This window comes from Centroberyx affinis, unplaced genomic scaffold (genome assembly GCF_046629955.1).
Source record: "Centroberyx affinis isolate AG114_WGS23_722 - 3 ecotype Tasmania unplaced genomic scaffold, CSIRO-AGI_Caff_v1 ptg003758l_1, whole genome shotgun sequence".
Lineage (NCBI taxonomy): Eukaryota > Metazoa > Chordata > Actinopteri > Beryciformes > Berycidae > Centroberyx > Centroberyx affinis.
The window spans coordinates 58,170-64,336 of NW_027281634.1; the positions used below are offsets into that span (position 1 = coordinate 58,170).

The window sequence follows — 6,167 nt, forward strand, 5'->3', positions numbered from 1 at the left end:
CAGACGCAGACAAAGAAATTACAAGTATCAACAAAGATAAATAAGCATTTTAATACATTTTGTGAGTGCGGAGATTCTTCTTTTGGTACTCAATAACTAAACTGGTGGAATCAATTGATATAATATGTTATTTTGTCCACCCTGTGTACATTTTGACTGTGTGTGTGTGTGTGTGTGTGTGTGTTCCTCACCCATATCCAGCCAGGAAGCCCAGGCTAGCGGACTGACTTTATCATTAAATATGACCATGGGTAAAACCCCACACCTCCCCGAGGAGGGCGGGCATTCTGCTATGGCGATGTCCCACCACTCCTGGTTTTCCACTGCCGTTCAACGACCTGTCACTCATCAGGGACAATGTTACATCCTGGTACCCATCCTCGTTACCTAGGAGACGATGAATGAACGGTATTCAAGCGGCCAATCAGGCTGTGAGTCCACCCTAAGATGTATTCATTCAGCCTGATCTCAGCCTTGGTAGCAAGAAAGACAAAACTAATTTGAAAGGAAAATGTTCAAAACACCTACTGTAAATACAATCTAAAGATGACATCGGAGTCACATATATGAAATGTTGAGTCAATTTTTGCAGGTGTGGCAGTTTAGCCCAAATGAAGCAATGGGGGTGAATACTTATACAGGAATTCTGTTATTTGAATTCAGTACACATATATTTATATAATTTATTTCTCACTTTGACAGAGCACTCTGCATAGAACTCGGACAAAACATCTCAGATAAATTAGATAAACCCCCTAAGACCCCCTAACTGAATTTGGATTCTGCTCCTCCAATTTTAAATAAAGTTAGGCACCCACTTTATTTTTTTATACTTTTTTTCTCAACCTATGTATTGTTAAAAGGGAGACACACAGTATGTGTTAACTGTAAGCCAATTATTGTTTTATCTGGAATAATTACTTTGCTCTGAAAGGTTTTTTCATTGTGGTCATAGCCAAGACAGTTACTAGTGTATATTGAAAATTTGGATATGAATGGACAATCGGTGACTCAGAATAAGGTTTAATACAGACACTTCCAAGAGAGACCACTAAAGGCTTGATATATACAGTATATATTTTTATAAAACATAATATTTGTGTGAATCAGGGCTCCACAAAATCGCAAAACCCATCCAGTATCCCTTAAAATAACCTTAGATTTTCATAAATTTGCATTAATTCACCCCTTAATTTATACAAAAGTTATTAATGGAGGAGATCCCATCAAAACCTCCTTAAACACCCCCTTAACCTTGACTCCTTACTTTCTAATTGAATGTAAAATTCAGGGAGACAGGAACTTTCCATTAATAACTCATTAATAACCCTGTAAACCATGCACCCCCCCCCCCCCCCCCCCCCCCCCCGCTTTTGAGCACCAGTAAAGTGTTACTGTATATTTATTTAATAGTGACTCAGTGAGCTCTGACCTTTATATAGCTGGCTGACCGGTTTGGCTTCAGCTCCATTGGGGGCCCGGATGTAGTCAGGAAACATATGAGGAACACGCCTGGGGAGAAGACAATACACCATCTATAAGATATACAATACAACCGTGAAACACAAGATAAGAATGGGTCCTCTCTTGCCGTCTCTCACTCTCTCTCTCACACACACACACAGACACACACACACACACATTCCTTCCAGTGTGTGAACCTACACAGGCTCAGTGCGATTGCCAACCAGTAGTGAGGCCAGGTCTGCTCTGACTGGATCCCCAGGTTGTAGATCTATAGAGTGTTTGTCAAAGGTATGTTCCACGGTGCCACCTTTACCCAAGTCCCTGGTAGAGAGAGAGAGAGAGAGGGGGGGGGGGGGTTAGGATGTACCACACCAGTGGTTCACCTATCAATACTAGCTAATGTTAGCAATCAGCTACTTCATGATGTTAATGTTAGATTTATCTCCAAACCAACTAGGTCAAACTGTAAGTTGTAGCCAACAACTAGTTTTAACCGTATCAGTTTTAATCAGCTAAAGTAGGACCAAATAATTATTTTACTTCTTCCTATGTAATATTTATTTATTTATTTATGTTGTTTATTGAGAATTTGTTGTTTACTGTTAATTTTATTGGTTATTCTTGTTTTCTTTTCTTACGTATATATATATAATTTATTTTCAACATGTTCTAAATAAATCTATTCTATTCTATTCTATCTATTCACCTAGCTAACCCTCGTGTTAGCTAGCAGACACTGCTAGCATAAACAATTTGACTGTAGAAGAAGTGCCACTAGGCGCCTTAGTGGCGCTTCTACAGTCAAATTGTAGTAATATTCCAACAGTATGCTTCATATCCTTGTTGGAATATTACTACAATTTGTCTGCAGAAGAAGTGCCACTAATTAAGGCTTAGTGGCACTTCTTCTACAGTCAAATTGTTTATGCTAGCAGTGTCTGCTAGCTAACACGAGGGTTAACGGTTAAGGGTTAAAATTGTATCCAACTCCGGACACTGTATCCAATATGCCACTCGGTCACATAATTTCCGGTGTTTACCGGCGTTTTTATACAGAGTTCCGAACCGAAAGCTAAGTGACGTAATTTCATACACATTTCAGAAGCTAGGTATCAAATTTCATCACACAAATATCTATACACATTTAAGCATATAAAGTTACGAACTTAGTCATGAACAAGAAGCAGGAAGCCTTAAGTCCCACTGTTACTTCATGTAGAGAATCGGTATTGGCTGATAAATGGAAAAATAAGAGCTTTGAGTACATAGCCTGCACTTCTTACAAGTATCTCTAACACTGTGAAGGTACAGGAAGGGTTAATAAAGGTTAATATCCAGTATATGAATACACCGACACGGACAAAAGTAAGTGTCCGGAATTGGATAGGAATTTTGAATCTCAAAAATAGGTGCGCTATCATCCATTTGCAGGGACTGGAAGAAAATCAATTACAAGTTAAGGTAAAAGCGATATTAAACTTAAAAAAAGACAGATGAAGGATTGTTAATTTATGAGAAACTTCAACGAAACAGTACAGGATGAAACATATTGGTATTTGATTGTGATTTTTTGGTCATATGCTGTCTGGAATTGGATACCCTGATGTGTTAGGTGACTTTAGCTGGTTAAAACTTCCAACAGTACACTTCATATCCTAAGGATATGAAGCGTAATGTTGGAATATTACTTATACTTAAGATAAATATAAATGCTGTCACTTAAGAATTAGACCTGGTTGGTTTGGAGATAATAACCTGTCATCATCATCTAAGCTTTTACCTCTGGAAGTTCCAGGCCAGACGTAGCGTCAAGTCAACAGGACTTCCCAGGAGTTCTTTGATGAGTTCCTGTCTACTGGGAGGGCTGATCCTCCACACCGACCCTGAGCTACCCTCGATGTGGGCCGTCACCACGTCCTCATAACTGTACAGAGTTATGAACTGCATGGCTACCTAGACATACACACACACACAAACACAACATTTAGCAGGACGACCTTTGGGACACAGGCACACATTTGCAAACACACATACACACTGGTCCAAGACCAGCAATATCTTAGACCAGTGGTTCTCAACGTGGGGTCCGGGGACCACCAGGGGTCCTTGAGGGGGTTCCAGGGGGTCTCCAGCAAACGGATGAATTGTTAAACTTCACCATTACTTCATTTACAAGAATTTAACCCAATTAGAGAATGTAGAAGAATGACTGTTTTGATCATAGTTTCACTGTTATCTCTCTACCTACAATACAGGTAGTCTTGGAATTCTGGAGAAAATAATTTCTAACATATTCTTATTTCTAAAAATATTCTCAGATTTGGGTCCAATAGGCAAAATCTCATCAAATGGGAGTCTGTGGCTCTAATGTGAACTAAATTAGGGGTCCTTGATATGAAAAGGGTTGAGAATCACTGTCTCTATCACAACACCAAGAACGTACATAAACTTATAATGGAGACCCAGGCGTTAGACACATAGTGTAGCTGTACGTTAGCTTTATAGACTTACAATGGAGACCCAAGAGTTAGACAGCATGTAGCATAGCTGTAATGTTGGCTTTACATTGACTTACAATGGAGACCCAAGAGTTAGACACATGTAGTCTAGCTGTAACATGGCTTTACATAGACTTAGAATGGAGACCCAGGAGTTAGACACGTGCAGCATGTGCTACATGTGTCTATTGCTTGCACTTGCAAGATAATATTGGGTTCAAATCAGGAAATTTCCCTAGGTTTTGGCAAGCGTTTTTTAGTGTATTCGTATCTTTAGCCAGGAGTTAATTTAAAGGAGTAGGTCACCCGAAAATGAAAATCCTGTCATCATCTCCTCACCCTCATGCCAGCTGAAACACAGGTGAAGTTTGTCCATATAACACACAGGAGGCTGCAGCACAACTCCATAGCAGCCTTCTCCAAAACAACTGAAGTCAATGGGGACCAGTTCTTCAGAGTTCCAAAAAGACCTACAGTATATTTACACCATCATTTAGTGCAAATCTTAACTACAGCTGATTGATTTGCAACAAATAATGGTGTATAGGTCTTTCTATTCACAGTGTGATTGTTTGGCTGTTTTTGTTTTGGAACTCTAAAGAACAGGTCCCCATTGACTTCAGTTGTTCTGGAGAAGGCTGCTACCAAGTTGTGCTGGCAACCTCCCTGTGTGTTATATGGACTAACAAATTTCACCTGCGTTTCATTTGGCATGAGGGTGAGTAGATGATGACAGAATTTTCATTTTTGGATGAACTATTCCTTTAACAAGGCAAAGTGGCAATAAACACACATACTATATACACACACACACACATACACTTCGCAGTAAGAACTAGCTGTCACTATGTACAGGGTAATTATTAACTGCATGGCTGTATAGAGACAGACTGATGGAAAGACAGTTAGTAGCAGCGGATGTGGATATAGACACACAGAGCAAACTGTAATCAATACGCACTGCGTTGTCTCCAAACTGTGTGGTGAGTTTGTCATAGTCGGCCTCTGTGAAGGGCTGGATGGACTGCTGCTGGACACTCATCGTGAACAGGGGCTGGACACACACACACACACACACACACACAGAACAAAAGAGGCTATTGGATTATGCACATTTCAGATATTGCCATAGCTTTTATACTGTTCTGTTTTAGGATAGAACCCATGTCCCATGTCTAAATGCTGTTTGAAACCCTGATTACCTCATATCCTCCCAGCTTGACGGTCACTGTCACGTCAACAGGGTGTTGACCACGCCCACCACCGATCTGACCAATGAGATGAAGAGGAGGGGGAACCAGATGATGCAGATCAGGAAGAAGATGATCAGTCCGCCCATGCCATACTTCACTATCTTCTTCTTCTTCTGCCCTTTAGGCTGGGGGTATTTCTGGCAACAGCAGATATTATTTATATAGATGACTTATTGCCAAAAAATAGAATGTACTGTATGTCATGCTAAGGGTATTTCTGGCAAAATGGAAAGAGAGGACAGATACTACACACACATGCACTCACACTCACACACACACACACACACTTCCTTCCTACCTTCTCTGTCTCACGGCTACACTTGATGATGAAGATGTTGCATAAATGTCTTCCACACACATCCAGTTGGACAGAGACAGAGTGGTGTCCGTCCAGACCCAGTCCATCACCGCCCGCAACTCCACCAGGAATGGCACCAGACGAAACCTACACACACACACACACACGGAAATGTACACACAGATAGGATACAGATATACATATCATAATGTGAATTCAAGTAGTCAGTTAGGAAGTTTTACTTCTGCTACTTTGTACACTCTAATAATTCTATAATCCATATTTTCATACATTCTACTTCATATGTTCTAGTGTTGAAATTGTCAGTTGCATATGTTCATATAATCCCCATGTGCAATATTCTTATTTATATTCTATAGGGACCTTTCTGATTTTACTAGATAGATGCAGAGGTGGGGACTCGAGTCACATAACTTGGACTCGAGTCAGACTCAAGTCACAATTTAATTGCTTATGACGACTTGATGCATGAAGAGAAGACTTGAGACTTGACTTGACTTGGGTTCTGGTGACTTGGGACTTGACTCTGACTTGTACTCTGATGCCTTGAAAAGGTTTCTAAAGTCTTGACTTGAGATCTTGTGTTTGTGTAAATGACTTAGATTGAAAGTGATGAGATTGTTCCAGCAG

At 40.2% G+C, this 6,167-nt stretch overlaps 1 pseudogene; it reads right to left on the minus strand.

The window, feature by feature from the left end:
- Positions 1-208: 208 nt before the first annotated feature.
- LOC139662321 (piezo-type mechanosensitive ion channel component 1-like) lies at positions 209-5,663 on the minus strand (annotated as a pseudogene).
- Between the last annotated feature and the right edge of the window lie 504 nt (positions 5,664-6,167).